This window comes from Capricornis sumatraensis, chromosome 7 (assembly GCF_032405125.1).
Source record: "Capricornis sumatraensis isolate serow.1 chromosome 7, serow.2, whole genome shotgun sequence".
Lineage (NCBI taxonomy): Eukaryota > Metazoa > Chordata > Mammalia > Artiodactyla > Bovidae > Capricornis > Capricornis sumatraensis.
The window spans coordinates 25,331,460-25,347,036 of record NC_091075.1 but is presented as its reverse complement, the minus strand read 5'-3'; the positions used below and the strand labels follow the sequence as shown (position 1 = coordinate 25,347,036).

The 15,577-nt window shown below is 39.2% G+C and overlaps 1 pseudogene; it reads left to right on the top strand.

The window, feature by feature from the left end:
* Positions 1-13,631: 13,631 nt before the first annotated feature.
* LOC138081723 (ubiquitin-like-conjugating enzyme ATG10 pseudogene) lies at positions 13,632-14,093 on the top strand (annotated as a pseudogene).
* Positions 14,094-15,577: the final 1,484 nt, after the last annotated feature.

Below are 15,577 nucleotides of genomic sequence, written 5' to 3'. Positions count from 1 at the left end.
CAGATTTGGGCACTGTATTTCAGTGTTTAAACTCCTCACAGCAAAGGTGCTGACCGACATGGTACCAAGGAATAAAGACTATAAAGGCAATGAATCAGCACAGGAAAGACAGGTGACGTTGCATTAGATTGCGGGGGAGGTAATGAGAGGCGTTTAAGGTAGGTCTCAATGTGAATCCTAGCTCTGATGTTTATCGCTGGGTGCCCTTGGGATATTTCCTTCAGTGTGCTCATCTGTAAAGTGAGGGTAATAATATCTGCCTCACAGATTGTTGAGAGAACCATAAATAATGTGCTCCAAATTCCTGATGCATCTCAAGAACTGGCAGTTATTATGATGATGACAGGTACATAACTGTAAGAGTTACAGTCACAACAGCAAGTACCAATTGAATGCCATCAAGCCACTATTAAGTTTAGGACACAAGAACCTCTTTTTTTATAAGTGAACAACTATAAATAAAATGGAGTTCTGTCCCAAACCAGCAGGAGATTCACACATGTACAGTTACAAGGATACCAAAGAAACAGATCTCTCATCCATAAGTCTTACCTGTTATGGTCAAAATTCCTTTTCCCTGCAGTAATACTCTCTCAGAGTCAATGCGGAATGTGTAAGATATTCAAGAGAAAAATGGTGAAAAGTGAATGGCTAATCAAAGAACTGAAACAGTACTTTTTTACTTGAAACTCAAATCATATGTATTATTAATATTTAGAGAGTATAATTTAACCTCAGAAAAAATTATCTAGGAAGAGAGTTGTTCTAGAATCAGCATTTGAACTCTCTCCACTTCTGCCCCAGCATCTTACCCATTTCGGCTGCCTTTCTAGCCTGTTATCAGACATTAAGGAGCAATATTAGAAAAGCAGTTAACAGGACAAATGGATGATAAATGCAAACTTCTGTTGACAAAGACAGAGAGGCTTAGAACCCTGCCCACAGCTCTGTTAGCAATCTTTCTTCTTTCAAATGTGGCTCTTACATTTATTTTACTAACAGTGAGATTATTTCAGTAGTAACTAGGAGATGGCAATTTGCAGGGGGAAAATAAGGAGCAAATAGTGCCTCTAAACCATGTCCTTTGTACAGGCATTCTGCACTCTAACACACAGCAATTAACATCACAGTTGTGCCAAATTATTAAATTAATCTCAAAGCAATTTGTATTAATGCTCTTCCTCTCTCTCCCCTTGCCTTCTCTCTACTTACACACATATAAATACAAGTAATTAGGCAAGTTTTTGAAAGTCGTAGGTAAATAAAATTCCTTCTTAAAAAAAATAAATTTTGAAACTAAAGGCTATATTTGTAAGGCCTCCTCAGACAGCCATTTTGCTTTTTTGCATTTCTTTTCCATGGGGATGGCCTTGATCCCTGTCTCCTGTACAATGTCATGAACCTCAGTCCATAGTTCATCAGGCATTCTGTTTATCAGATCTAGTCCCTTAAATCTATTTCTCACTTCCGCTGTATGATTATAAGGGATTTGATTTAGGTCATACCTGAATGGTCTAGTGGTTTTCTCCACTTTCTTCAATTTAAGTCTGAATTTGGCAATAAAGAGTTCATGATCTGAGCCACAGTCAGCTCCCAGTCTTGTTTTTGCTGACTGTATACAGCTTCTCTATCTTTGGCTGCAAAGAATATAATCAAACTGATTTCAGTGTTGACCATCTGGTACATGTGTAGAGTCTTCTCTTGTGTTGTTGGAAGAGGGTGTTTGCTATGACCAGTGCATTCTCTTGGCAAAACTCCATTAGCCTTTGCCCTGCTTCATTCTGTATTCCAAGGCCAAATTTGCCTGTTACTCCAGGTGTTTCCTGACTTCCTATTTTTGCATTCCAGTCCCCTATAATGAAAAGGATATCTTTTTGGGATGTTAGTTCTAAAAGGTCTTGTAGGTCTTCACTGAACCAGTTCTATGAAGTTCAGATTCATAGAACCAGCTCAGATGAAGTTCAACTTCAGCTTCTTCAGCATTACTGGTTGGGGCGTAGGCTTGGATTACCGTGATATTGAATGGTTTGCCTTGGAAACAAACAGAGATCATTCTGTCGCTTTTGAGATTCCATCCAAGTACTGCATTTTGGACTCTTTTGTTGACCATGATGGCTACTCCATTTCTTCTAAGGGATTCCTGCCCACAGTAGTAGATATAATACTCATCTGAGTTAAATTCACCCATTCCAGTCCATTTTAGTTTGCTTATTCCTAGAATGCCGACGTTTACTCTTGCCATCTCCTGTTTGACCATTTCCAATTTGACTTGATTCATGGACCTGATGTTCCAGGTTCCTATGCAACTCTTCAAATGAGGTGGCCAAAGTATTGGAGTTTCAGCTTCAGCATCACCCCTTCCAATGAACACCCAGGACTGATCTCCTTTAGGATGGACTGGTTGGATCTCCTTGCAGTCCAAGGGACTCTCAATAGTCTTCTCTAACACCACAGTTCAAAAGCATCAATTCTTTGGTGCTCAGCTTGCTTCACAGTCCAACTATACATCCATACATGACCACTGGAAAAACCATAGCCTTGACTAGACAGACCTTTGTTGGCAAAATAATATTTCTGGTTTTCAATATGCTATCCTAGGTTGGTCATAACTTTCCTTCCAAAGACTAAGCTTCTTTTAATTTCATGGCTGCAATCACCATCTGCAGTGATTTTGGAGCCCCCCCAAAATAAACTCTGACACTGTTTCCATTGTTTCCCCGTCTATTTCCCATGAAGTGATGGGACCAGATGCCATGATCTTCGTTTTCTGAATGTTGAGCTTTAAGCCAACCTTTCACTCTCCTCTTTCACTTTAAGCAAGAGGCTTTTTAGTTCCTCTTCACTTTCTGCCATAAGGGTGGTGTCATCTGCATATCTGAGGTTACTGATATTTCTCCCAGCAATCTTGATTCAAGCTTGTGCTTCTTCCAGCCCAGCATTTCTCATGATGTACTCTGCATATAAGTTAAATAAGCAGGGTGACAATATACAGCTTTGACATGCTCTTTTTCCTGTTTGGAACTAGTCTGTTGTTCCATGTCCAGTTCTAACTGTTGCTTCCTGACCTGCATATAGGTTTCTCAAAAGGCAGGTCAGGTGGTATAGTATTCCCATCTCTTTCAGAATTTTCCACAGTTTATTGTGATCCACACAGTCAAAGGCTTTGACATAGACAATAAAGCAGAAATAGATGTTTTTCTGGAACTCTCTTCCTTTTCCCATAATCCAGCAAATGTTGGCAATTTGATCTCTGGTTCCTCTTCCTTTTCTAAAGCCAGCTTGAACATTTGAAAATTCATGTTTCACGTATTGCTGAAGCCTGGCTTGGAGAAATTTGAGCATTACTTTACTAGTGTGTGAGATGAGTGCAATTGTGCAGTAGTTTGAGCATTCTTTGGCATTGTCTTTCTTTGGAATTGGAATGAAAACTGACCTTTTCCAGTCCTGTGGCCCCTGCTGAGTTTTCCAAATTTGCTGGCATATTGAGTGCAGCACTTTCATAGCATCATCTTTCAGGATTTGAAATAGCTGAACTGGAATTCCATCACCTCCACTAACTTTGTTTGTAGCGATGCTTTCTAAGGCCCACTTGACTGTCTATTCAAGGCTATGGTTTTTTCAGTGGTCATGTATGGATGTGAGAGTTGGACTGTGAAGAAAGCTGAGCGCCAAAGAATTGATGCTTTTGAACTGTGGTGTTAGAGAAGACTCTTGAGAGTCCCTTGGACTGCAAGGAGATCCAACCAGTCCATCCTAAAGGAGATCAGTCCTGGGTGTTCATTGGAAGGACTGATGCTGTAGCTGAAACTCCAATACTTTGGCCACCTCATGTGAAGAGTTGACTCATTGGAAAAGACCCTTATGCTGAGAAGGACTGGGGGCAGACAGAGGATGAGATGGCTGGATGGCACCACCAACTCAATGGACATGAGTCTGAGTGAACTCCAGGAGTTGGTGATGGACAGGGAGGCCTGGCGTGCTGCGATTCATGGGGTCGCAAGGAGTCAGACACAAGTGAGTGACTGAACTGAACTGAACTGAACTGAAAGGCGATATATTGCGAGTACTAATCAGTTAAGTAGGAAAATTTGTCATAATGTCTATATAGATAAAAATACAGAGTAACATGGTGTTTTAAGAAATATCTTGAGTTAAACAACCTGAAAGTAGATTCTGCCTTAGCTTCACTATTTCTTAGCTAAGCTATCTTGGACAAGTTATACAAGTGTTTTAAACTTCAAATTCCTCATCTTATAAAGATGGAAATTACATTAGCAGCTATTTCATGAAGTTGTTGTAATGGTTATAAAGCCATGTATGTAATTATTATGTATAGAATATATAAACAAGGTCCTCCCAAATAGTACAGGGAACTTTATTCAGTATCCTGTGATAAATCATGATAGAACAGAATACGAAAAAGAATATGCAACTGAATACTTTACTATACCCCAGAAATTGACACATTGGAAATCAACTATACTTCAAAATAACAAATTAAAAAAAAACTATAAAACTCTTTGTACAGAGTCTAACATAATAAGGATCAGCAAATGGATAGGTATCTTTGTTAAATATATATAATCATTGTTTCTCAGGTGGTTTTAAGCAAATAATGAAAAATCACTCACACAGGTTAATATGTTCGGCATTATGTTTATGCAGCCAATCACATCTTCTTTTATTGTTCAACATATAAAATAATGTCAAACAGAATCAACAATTTTTAAAAATCCACATCTAAACACATTATCATAAATTATAAGAACATCAGAAACAAAGTGAAAATTATATAAACTATACCCTAGAGAGAAAGAACAGATAACCATAAAGAGAACAATAAAAATTGGTGTCACATGTCCAGGACATTGGAAGCAAGGAGACAATGAAGTAACATTTTTACACTGTAAAAACATAATATTTGAACTTAGGATATATTCTGCTAAAATATTAATTTCAAAATGAAAGTGATGTAAAGATATGTTCAGACATAGAACTCAGAAGATTTACTACACAAAAAAACACTCTTAAAATGTTCTCGAAGAAAGTACTCATGTAAAAAAGAGAAAGCAATGTAAAAATACTTTCACAAGAAATGAGAAAAAGTGTGAATAAAGAAATTAAGACCTTTTTGAGGTGTAATATAAATAAGCAATTACCAAACAAGAGTCAGAAGACCAATTATACATCAATTGAAAGAAATACCAAAGCACATCCAAAAAGAAGAAATATTCATAAAAACCAGAATCAATGTCTAAATGGAGAATTCTGTGGTGGTACAATGGTTAAGCCTTGGTGCCTTCACCACTAGGGGCCTGAGTTCGATCCCTGGTCAGGGAGATAAGATCCCACAAGCAGCGCAGCATAGCCAAAAAAAAAGTCTAAATGATACCAACATAAAAAACCTAAGAAAAACCTGAGGATGGAAACAGAACAAAGGCAATGATACCATTCCAAGGACATGCCTCCTTTGGGGAAAAAAAGAATAATGTATTGACCTTTAACCTTAGGAAAAACCACTCAGAGAATAAACAGAATATATAACTTTCAACTTCAACCAAGAAAAATTCACCTGTTCAATGAAATGTAGGGATAAAAAAATGATAAATACACAAGTTAAACTTTCAAATTAAGTTAGAAACACAGATTATAAAATAAGAAACAGTTACATGTTATCTGTAATACAAAATTTTAAAGGAAAAGAATATTAAAAGGTTTAAAATAAAGAGGTGATATTTTAGACAAATTTGAACCAAAGGACAGTCATGGAAGCAATATTAAAACCATACAGAAGACAGACAGCACCAGAAGGACCATTATATACCTGAGGAAGTAAGAGTAAATCTAAATATAATTGTATGTTCTATATATTACATACTTATATATATTTATAATATCTTATAAACTATATAGTATAATATATAACATCTAATGTGGCTTCCCAGGTGGCACTAGTGATAAAGAACTCACTTGCCAATACAGGAGACAGAGATGCAGGTTTGATCCCTGGGTCAGGAAGATCCCCTGGAGGAAGGCATGGCACTCCACTCCAGTATTCTTCCCTGAAAAATCCCTTGGACAGAGGAGTCTGGTGGGCTACAGCCCATGGAGTTGCAGAGTTGGACATGACTGAAGTGACTGACCATGCACACATAATTTATAATATTATTGTATATCGCATATAAGTATATTTATCCATATCTATACACTCAGTGGAGTCATTACATCTCCAAAAGGAGAAAATTCACATATAACTTAATTGGTCAGAATTTTTCTATGATCTAAAAAGAAAACAAAAATATAAAGCTGAGATTTCATCCTTGATTATTCCTGTCCCCAAACATTATGCAAATATCTCTTTGAGATTTATTTCCTTTCAGAAGAGGAAACAAGAATGCTCACTGTCACCTCTACTGTTCAACACTGGTCTGGAGAATAAGTAAAAAGAAACATTAGTTTTGGAAAAGAAGAGATAAAACTGGAATTATTTGCTGATGATATTATCATTTGTAAAGACAAGCAAACAAAAGTCCACAAACTACTAGACATAGTTAAGGCTGACATAAAAGGTTTTTTGGTACAAGATCAGCTTAGAAAATAATTCTCTTTACACCAGAAATAACAAAACATTTAAATAGAGACAGAGATTATAAAATAAGAAATTAACCTAATAAAGAAGGTAGACAGTTTTGATGAAGAAAAAGCAAATATCTTTATGAAGCAATATAAAAAAGCATCTGAGTAAATGGAGAAACATTCCATTGGCCTTGGTTGAAACAATTTGTTATTCAGTTCAGTTCAGTTGCTCAGTCGTGTCTGACTCTTTGAGACCCCATGAATCACAGCACGCCAGGCTTCCCTGTCCATGGTCAACTCCCGGAGTTCACTCAGACTCATGTCCATCGAGTCAGTGATGCCATCCAGCCATCTCATCCTCTGTCATCCCCTTTTCCTCCTGCCCCCAATCCCTCCCAGCATCAGAGTCTTTTCCAATGAGTCAACTCTTCGCATGAGGTGGCCAAAGTACTGGAGTTTCAGCTTTAGCATCATTCCTTCCAAAGAAATCCCAGGGCCGATCTCCTTCAGAATTGACTGGTTGGATCTGCTTGCGGTCCAAGGGACTCTCAAGAGTCTTCTCCAACACCACAATTCAAAAGCATCAGTTCTTTGGCTATTTCCCTCAATTAATCTTTAAAGATGTTACACTCAAAATTAATTCCAGCAAGCTATTTGTAAACTTTGACAAACTGAGCCTAAAAGTTACTGGGAAGAACAAAGGCCCATGAACAGGTGAACAGTTTTGTAAAAGAAGCACAGAGAAGAACTCATTAGTGACAGACCATAGAATCTTGAGGCCTGGCTGTCTCTTTTTGGTTATGTCTCCAAGCAAATTGCTCAGCTTCCTAAGCCTTGGTTTTCTCATATATACGATGAGTGTAATAATACAGCCTTTCTCAGTGGACTAGCGTAAGGATTAAATGAAATAATGTAGGTAAAGTTCCTGAAATGTAGTAAGCATTCAATAAATTTAAGCCATTGTTAATATTATATTGATGCATGGTTATTTTTGTGTCTTACCTTCCTTGCTACACCAGAATTGTTTAGCTATGAGCATTGAGAACTACGTATTTTTTTCTTCTGGAGTAAATAGCCCTTACCTATGGAGCCTCTTTTTTTAATTTACAAAAGGAGAAAAAGAAGACTGCTTCGTCTTTACTTAAGGTAAGAAAATGAAACTCAGGGACGTTCTCTTCTTTTCTAGCCTTTAGAATATAATCTCAAAATGACAAAAAACAAAGAAAACAAAGCATGCCAGTAGAGACTTTACTGGGACTGGGTGATGTATGGCAGAAATATTGAACACAAACTCTAAACAGACTGCCCCTCTTAGAATCCGGTATACTGATTTAGAAAGAGGCAACACAACTCAGTTAATAGGAAAATTCTGTAAGCTTAATAACAAATTGGAAATTTTAAGGCCTAATAACTTACTAAAATATTCATAACAAGTCATTTCCCTTTTGTCTCTCACTTTATCTGTAAAATGGGAATAACAAAAAGTTCTTGCTTCCCAGCACAAACTCCTCAAAAGATTAATGAAGATGACAGTGCTGTACAAATGCTTCTTTAAAAACAGAGATAAATGGTGGTGGAACAAAAGTCTGGCAGAATTCCCAGTGTTCTCTGGGGTCAAATGGATTGCATATTGAAAAATTATCATCAGTGTTTCAAAGAAGGCGCATCACCAGCAATTAACATCAAAATAGCACAGATTTCTGTTCTCCCCTCATTGGTCAACTGCCTCATTCCTACCCATTGGCAAAAATCGCTTATGTCTTGAATGATAATTTTTTCCTACATACAGACTGATCCAGGAGAAAAGAGTATGCCCTTGAAAAATAGAAATCATATTGAAACAAGTGGATCCCATCTGCTAAAAAATAAATATCATGGAAAAAAGAAACTGTACTCATTTGAATAACCACCAGGCATCATGAAAATTGAGCAAAGTAATCCAGCTTGATCTTTTCAGTGATTGCTTTGACAGCCTGCATTTCAGGCTGTTTCTAGAGTTTTATAAAATGTATACTTGAAGTGATGACCTAGGGGGTAGAATCAGGCACTGAACATGTGCAGGGCAGTGCCAAGATTTCACAGCCTGAACACTGGCAGTGACACTGAAGAACCACTACTGATAGGCATTCAGGGTTCTCAGGGCCAGGTGCTCCCATTTGTACTCCTGTGAATAAGGTGATAACCAAGGGAAGCACACAGGTCCAGAGGGGAGCAAGCAAAGGCAGGTACAGCTCAGTGGTAGAGCATGTTGGTGATGGACAGGGAGGCCTGGCGTGCTGCGATTCACGGGGTCACAAAGAGTCAGACACGACTGAACAACTGAACTGAACTGAACTGAGAGCAAATGAGAAGCAGAATTAAAGGCTTTTGGTGGAGGATGGAACATTAGCCTGGACAATTCTAATCTTGAGAAGGGTGAGGAAATCCAGGGATGTAAATAAGTTTAGGAACTGCAGCCACAAGGACTGTCTTATAGCAAGAGAAGCCTTTTTAGAGATCAAGGTGGTCTTGGCTCCTTCAGTTCAGTTCAGTTCATTCACTCAGTCATGTCCGAATCTTTGCAACCTCATGGACTGTAGCATGCCAGGCTTCCCTGTCCATCACCAATTCCTGGAGCTTGCTCAAACTCATGTCCATTGAGTCAATGATGCCATCCAACCATCTCATCCTCTGTTGTCCCCTCCTCCTCCTGCCTTCAATCTTTCCCAGCATCAGGGTCTTTTCCAAGGGGTCAGTTCTTCCCATTAGGTGGCCAAAGTATTGGAACTTCAGCTTCAGCATGAGTCCTTCCAATGAATATTCAGGACTGATTTTCTTTAGGATTGACTGATTGGATCTCCTTGCAGTCCAAAGGACTCTCAAAAGTCTTCCCCAACATCACAGTTCAAAAGCATCAACTCTTCAGTGCTCAGCTTCCTTTATGGTCCAACTCTCACATCCATACATGACCACTGGAAAAACCACAGCTTTGGCTAGACGGATCTTTGTTGGCAAAGTCATGTCTCTGCTTTTTAATATGCTGTCTAGGTTGGTCATAACTTTTCTTCCAAGGAGCAAGCGTCTTTTGATTTCATGGCTGCAATCACCATCTGCAGTGATTTTGGAGCCCAAAAAAATAAAGTCCATCACTGTTTCTATTGTTCTCCATCTACTTGCCATGAACTGATGGGACCAGATACCATGATCTTAGCTTTTTGAAAGCTGAGTTTTACACCAGCTTTTTCACTCTCTTCTTTTATTTTCATCAAGAGGCTTTTCAGTTCCTCTTCACTTTCTGCCATAAGAGTGGTGTCATCTGCATATCTGAGGTTATTGATATTTCTCCCAGTAATCTTGATTCCAACTTGTGCTATATACAACCCAGCATTTCTCATGATGTTCTCTGCATATAAATGAAATAAGCAGGGTGATAATATACAGCCTTGATGTACTCCTGTGAATAAGGTGATATTTGGAACCAGTCTGTTGTTCCATCTGGTTCTAACTGTTGCTTCTTGACCTGCATATGGATTTCTCAGGAGGCAGGTAAGGTGGTCTGGTATTCCCATATCTATAAGAATTTTCCACAGTTTATTGTGATCCACACAGTCAAAGTCTTTGGCATAGTCAATAAGGCAGAAGTAGATGGTTTTCTGGAACTCTCTTGCTTTTTTGATGATCCAGTGGATGTTGGCAATTTGATCTCTGGTTCCTCTGCCTTTTCTAAATCCAGCTTGAACATCTGGAAGCTCTTGGTTCACATACTGTTGAAGCCTGGCTTGGAGAATTTTGAGCATTACTTTACCAGCATGTGAGATGAGGACAATTGTGCAGTAGTTTGAATATCATTTGGCATTGCCTTTCTTTGGGATTGGAATGAAAACTGACTTTTCCATTCCTGTGGCCACTGCTGAGTTTTCCAAATTTGCTGGCATATTAGGTACAGCAGTTTCACAGCATCATCTTTTAGAACTTAAAAGAGCTCAGCTGGAATTCTATCACCTCCACTAGCTTTGTTTGCAGTGATGCTTCCTAAGGCCCACCTGACTTCAGACTCCAGGATGTCTGCCTCTAGGCGAGTGATCACACCATCATGGTTATCTGGGTCATGAAGATCTTTTTCGTATAGTTCTTCTGTGTATTCTTGCCACTTCTTAATATCTTCTGTTTCTATTATGTTCATATCATTTCTGTCCTTTATTGTGCCCATCTTTGCATGAAATGTCCCCTTGATATCTCTAATTTTCTTGAAGAGATCTCTAGTCTTTCCCATTTTATTGTTTTCCTCTATTTCTTTGCACTGATCACTGAAGAAGGCTTTCTTATCTCTCCTTGCTATTCTTTGGAAGTCTTCATTCAGATCTGTACATCTTTCTTTTTCTGCTTGCCTTTAGCTTCTCTTCTTTTCTCAGCTATTTGTAAGGCCTCTTCAGACAACCATTTTGCCTTTTTGCATTTCTTTTCCTTAGGGATGGTCCTGATCACTGCCTCTTGTACAATGTCATGAGCCTCCGTCCATAGTTCTTGGCTCCTTAGCAGAATTTGTACGATTTCTCTGATCTTCTCCAGCTCCAGCCTGAACACTAGGCCAGGCCCTAAGGTGGTGGTGGTTGTTTTTTAGTCGCTAAATCCAGTGCAACTCTCTGTGACCAATGAACTGTAGCCTACCAGGTTCCTCTGTCCATGGAATTCTTCAGGCAAGAATGCTGGAATGGGTTGCTATTTCTTCTCAAGGGGATCTTCCCATCTTTGTATAGTTTCTCTAATCCTTTCCAGCTCCAGCCCAAACCACAGCCTGAGTGACAGCCCAGGCCCTAAGGAGCAACCTCTTATTCTATGAACAGGCTCTTTCTAGGGTCTGGGACTCTGTGCCTGTTTTCACTTCTGCTTAGAATTGCCCCAACCCTTCCATCTCTGACCAGCCTCTACTTGTCTTCTCTCTACTAAACACTAGTTTCCAGGCTGCTTGCCATGCCCCCTGCTCATCCCTCATGAGTAGAGCCTTTCTGTCTACTTCCATAAGGCCACGTGTTACTTACACACCACGTATTCCTCACTCTTTATTACCTGTGCATGTGGTTTCCCCAAGATGATCTGCATGATCTAAGAGCTTAAAGGTCAAGCTGCTCTTCCCAAAGTATTAATTGTATCTCACACATATAAATGCTCAATAAATAACTGCTGAGCTTGTTTGGGGGTACCAGCAGAAGCTCAAGAGAAAAAAAAAGAGGGAGATAGAGAGTAGGGCTGCATGCCTGACAGAGACAGAGAGAAGATCATTTGAATCAGAAGAAGATCTAGAAAGAAGTTAGTTATTCAAGATATGTATACATTTTGTTGTTGTTATTTCAAAAAGGTAAATTTTTCACACTTAAAAGGAAGTAAATAAATAAACTGATGAATGTTCAATGTCAGTAAGACAAGAGGGCGTGTTCAAGTTCTGAAACTGGATCAGTGGTCTTTGAATGTTCCCTAGGACATGGAAAAACTGTGTGTCCCCAATCAAGATAGTCTTCTTTCCTGTAAAGAGAAACATAGAGTTGCTGCACAGTTTATGGTGAGCACTAGTAGAAGGCAATCCATGGGAAAAAATTAGTTTACACATAGCTAGCTGATACATGGCACAGTGCATGCGTGAGTGCTCAGCTGTGTCTGACTTTTTGTGACCCCATGGTCTGTAGCCCACCAGGAACCTCTGCCCATGAAATTTTCCAGGCATGAATACTGGAACAGGTGCCATTTCCTACTCCAGGGTATGTTCCTGACCCAAGGATTGACCCTGAGTCACCCGCATTGGCAGGTGTATTCTCTACCTGGCAAACTGCATGGAACAGTACATGGGAGCTTTTTTGATAGCAATATTATTAGAGATAGCTAAGGTTGAATTTAAGCATGTTTCTCTACAGGCAGTGTTCATTTAAGTCATAAAATATAATGGTTACCATAAATACATGGACCTGCTTTAAGTTTTCCTTAAGGGTATTTATTCAGCAGGTTTAGGCTTTTTAATTTCATAACAATAATCTCTTCTCTGGTTTCAATTAACAACAACAAGCTACAGTGAGTCTTGTTTAAAGCAAAAACATACAAAATAGGGCAAAAGGGTAAGGGTAAACAGAGGAACTGGATCCCTCATGGGGAGAAAAACCCAAAGAAATCTGGATTTTGAAGTGTATGTCCATGTTCATAGTACTCAGTGTCTTCAAACTTCTTTTTTAAGATTTAAAGACAATTTTTTTTATCATGTGATAAAAGTGGCAGTTTCTTAGCATAGAATTTAAGATTAAATTTAGAAATGGGAAGAGGTGTGTAACAAAGACAGCAATTTAAAATGACAGCCTCAAGGAAGGTCAAAGTGGAATTCTCATGGCATATTCTGCCCAAGTTAGAACAGCTACCACCTGACTTAAGAGCTCTTTTTTCTACCAGTATTCAAGGAAGGGAAATACACTTTCCAAGGACAAATTTCCTGGCCAGTTTGTTTCAAAAGTTTTATGTTGGGATTTGCAGTTGAAGACAATTGAGACTTTTGCTTAAATTCACTTGGGCTTTTGTTACTGCTATTTTTATAATAACTATTGCTGCTTTGTTTTAGGAAAAGCTGCCCCTAACCTGTCTTGACAAATTATGTTCTATCAGAAAGTCTGGGAGAGTTCCCTGCTGTTCTAGTAGCTAAGACTCCAAGTTTCCAATGTAAGGCCCCTGGGTTCAACCCCTGGTCAGGGAACTAGATCCCATATTCCACAATTAAAGGACCCAGTACACTGCCACTAAGGCCTGGTATGCCAAGTAAATAAACAAATATTTTTTAAAAGAACCAAGAAAGTCTGCAATTATATCAAGAATATCATGTGGACCTCAGTGGCTGTTATATGAACAAATGATTACTTAACAGGTATGATTTTTCCATTACAACAATTATAAATGATAGGCCAATGGGGTCGCACAGAGTCGGACACGACTGAAGCGACTTAGCAGCAGCAGCAGCAGCAGCAGCAGCAAAGAACAGAAATATAAACTATAAGCATTTATAAGATTTGTCATCAACTGGGCTGGGTGGCAGGTTCTCATTTAGTATGGGAGAAGATGAGTTCTTTGGAGAAAAAACATTCCAGCATTATCGTGCAGAATTCATTAAACTTTCACAAAAGATAGGTGATGATTGGAAATGGAGAGCTTCAAAGGACTTTTCTAATGGCTACATATGCAAAACACATTTTCAAGTTAAAAGTGGAACTGCAATGTCACATCAAGGAACATCTGTCCATGTACAGATATTTCTTCCTGTGGAGGAGGCTTTAGATTCCGCGCCCCCACCTCGGTTACATTTTGATGTAACCGAGACCACCACAGCAGCCAAAGTGATTAGATATGAATATCATGTCATATATTCCTGCAGCTGCTGAGTGCCTGTGCTTTGCTTTAGGGCAAGCTTTTTAGATGGAAGAACTTTAGCTCTGAAGGACATCTGGGAAGGAATTCATGAGTGCTATAAGATGCGGCTGCTGCAGAGACCATGGGACACTATTACCCAATAGGAGTACCTGATACTTGGACCAAATGCAATCTACAGATTCAATGCGATCCCTATCAAATTACCAATGACATTTTTCACAGAACTAGAGCAAAAAATTTCACAATTCATCAGTTCAGCCGCTCAATCGTGTCCAACTTTTTGCGACCCCATGAATTGCAGCACGCCAGGCCTCCCTGTCCATCACCAACACCCAGAGTTCACTCAAACTCATGTCCATCGAGTCAGGGATGCCATCCAGCCATCTCATCCTCTGTCGTCCCCTTCTCCTCCTGTGCCCAATCCCTCCCAGCATCAGGGTCTTTTCCAATGAGTCAGCTCTTCACATGAGGTGGCCAGAGTATTGGAGTTTCAGCTTTAGCATCATTCCTTCCAAAGAACACCCAGGACTGATCTCCTTTAGAATAGGCTGGTTGGACCATATGGAAACCCAAAAGACCTCACAGCCAAAGCAGTCTTGAGAAAGAAGAATGGAGCTGGAGGAATCAACCTTCCTGACTTCAGATTATACTGCAAAGCTACAGTCATCATGACAGTATGGTACTGGCACAAAAACAGAAATATAGACCAATGGAATAAGATAGAAAGCCAGGAAATAAACCCATGCACCTAGGGGTACCTTATCTTTGACAAAGGAGGCAAGAATATACAATGGGGCAGAGAGACAGCCTCTTCAATAAATGGTGCTGGGAAAACTGGATAGCTACTTGTAAAAGAATGAAATTAGAACACTTCCTAACACCATACACAAAGGTAAACTCAAAATGGATTAAAGACCTAAATGTAAGACCAGAAACTGTAAACCTCCTAGAGGAAAATATAGGCAGAACACTCAATGACATAAATCAAAGCAAAATCCTCTGTGACCCATCTCCTAGAGTAATGGAAATAAAAAGAAAAGTAAACAAGTGGGACCTGATTAAACTTAAAAGCTTTGCACAGCAAAGGAAACTATAAGCAAAGGGAAAAGACAACCCTCAGAATGGAGAAAGCAATAGCAAATGAAACAACTGACAAAGGATTAATTTCCAAAATATACAAGCTTCTCATACAACTCAATACCATAAAAACAAACAACCCAATCAAAAAGTGGGAAAAAGGCTAAACAGACATTCCTCCAAAGAATACATACAGATGGCTAACAAACATATAAAAAGATGCCCAACATTGCTCATTATTAGAGAAATGCAAATCAAAACTACAACAAGATATCACCTCACAGCGGTCAGAATAGCCATCATCAAAAAGTCTACAAACAGTAAATGATGGAGAGGGTGTGGAGAAAAGGGAACCCTCTTACACTGTTGGTGGGAATGCAAACTAGTACAGCCACTATGGAGAACAGTGTGGAGATTCCTTAAAAAACTGGGAATAGAACTGCCTTATGACCCAGCAATCCCACTGCTGGGCATACACACCGAGGAAACCAGAATTAAAAGAGACAAGTGTACCCCAGTGTTCATTGCAACACTGTTTATAATAGCCAGG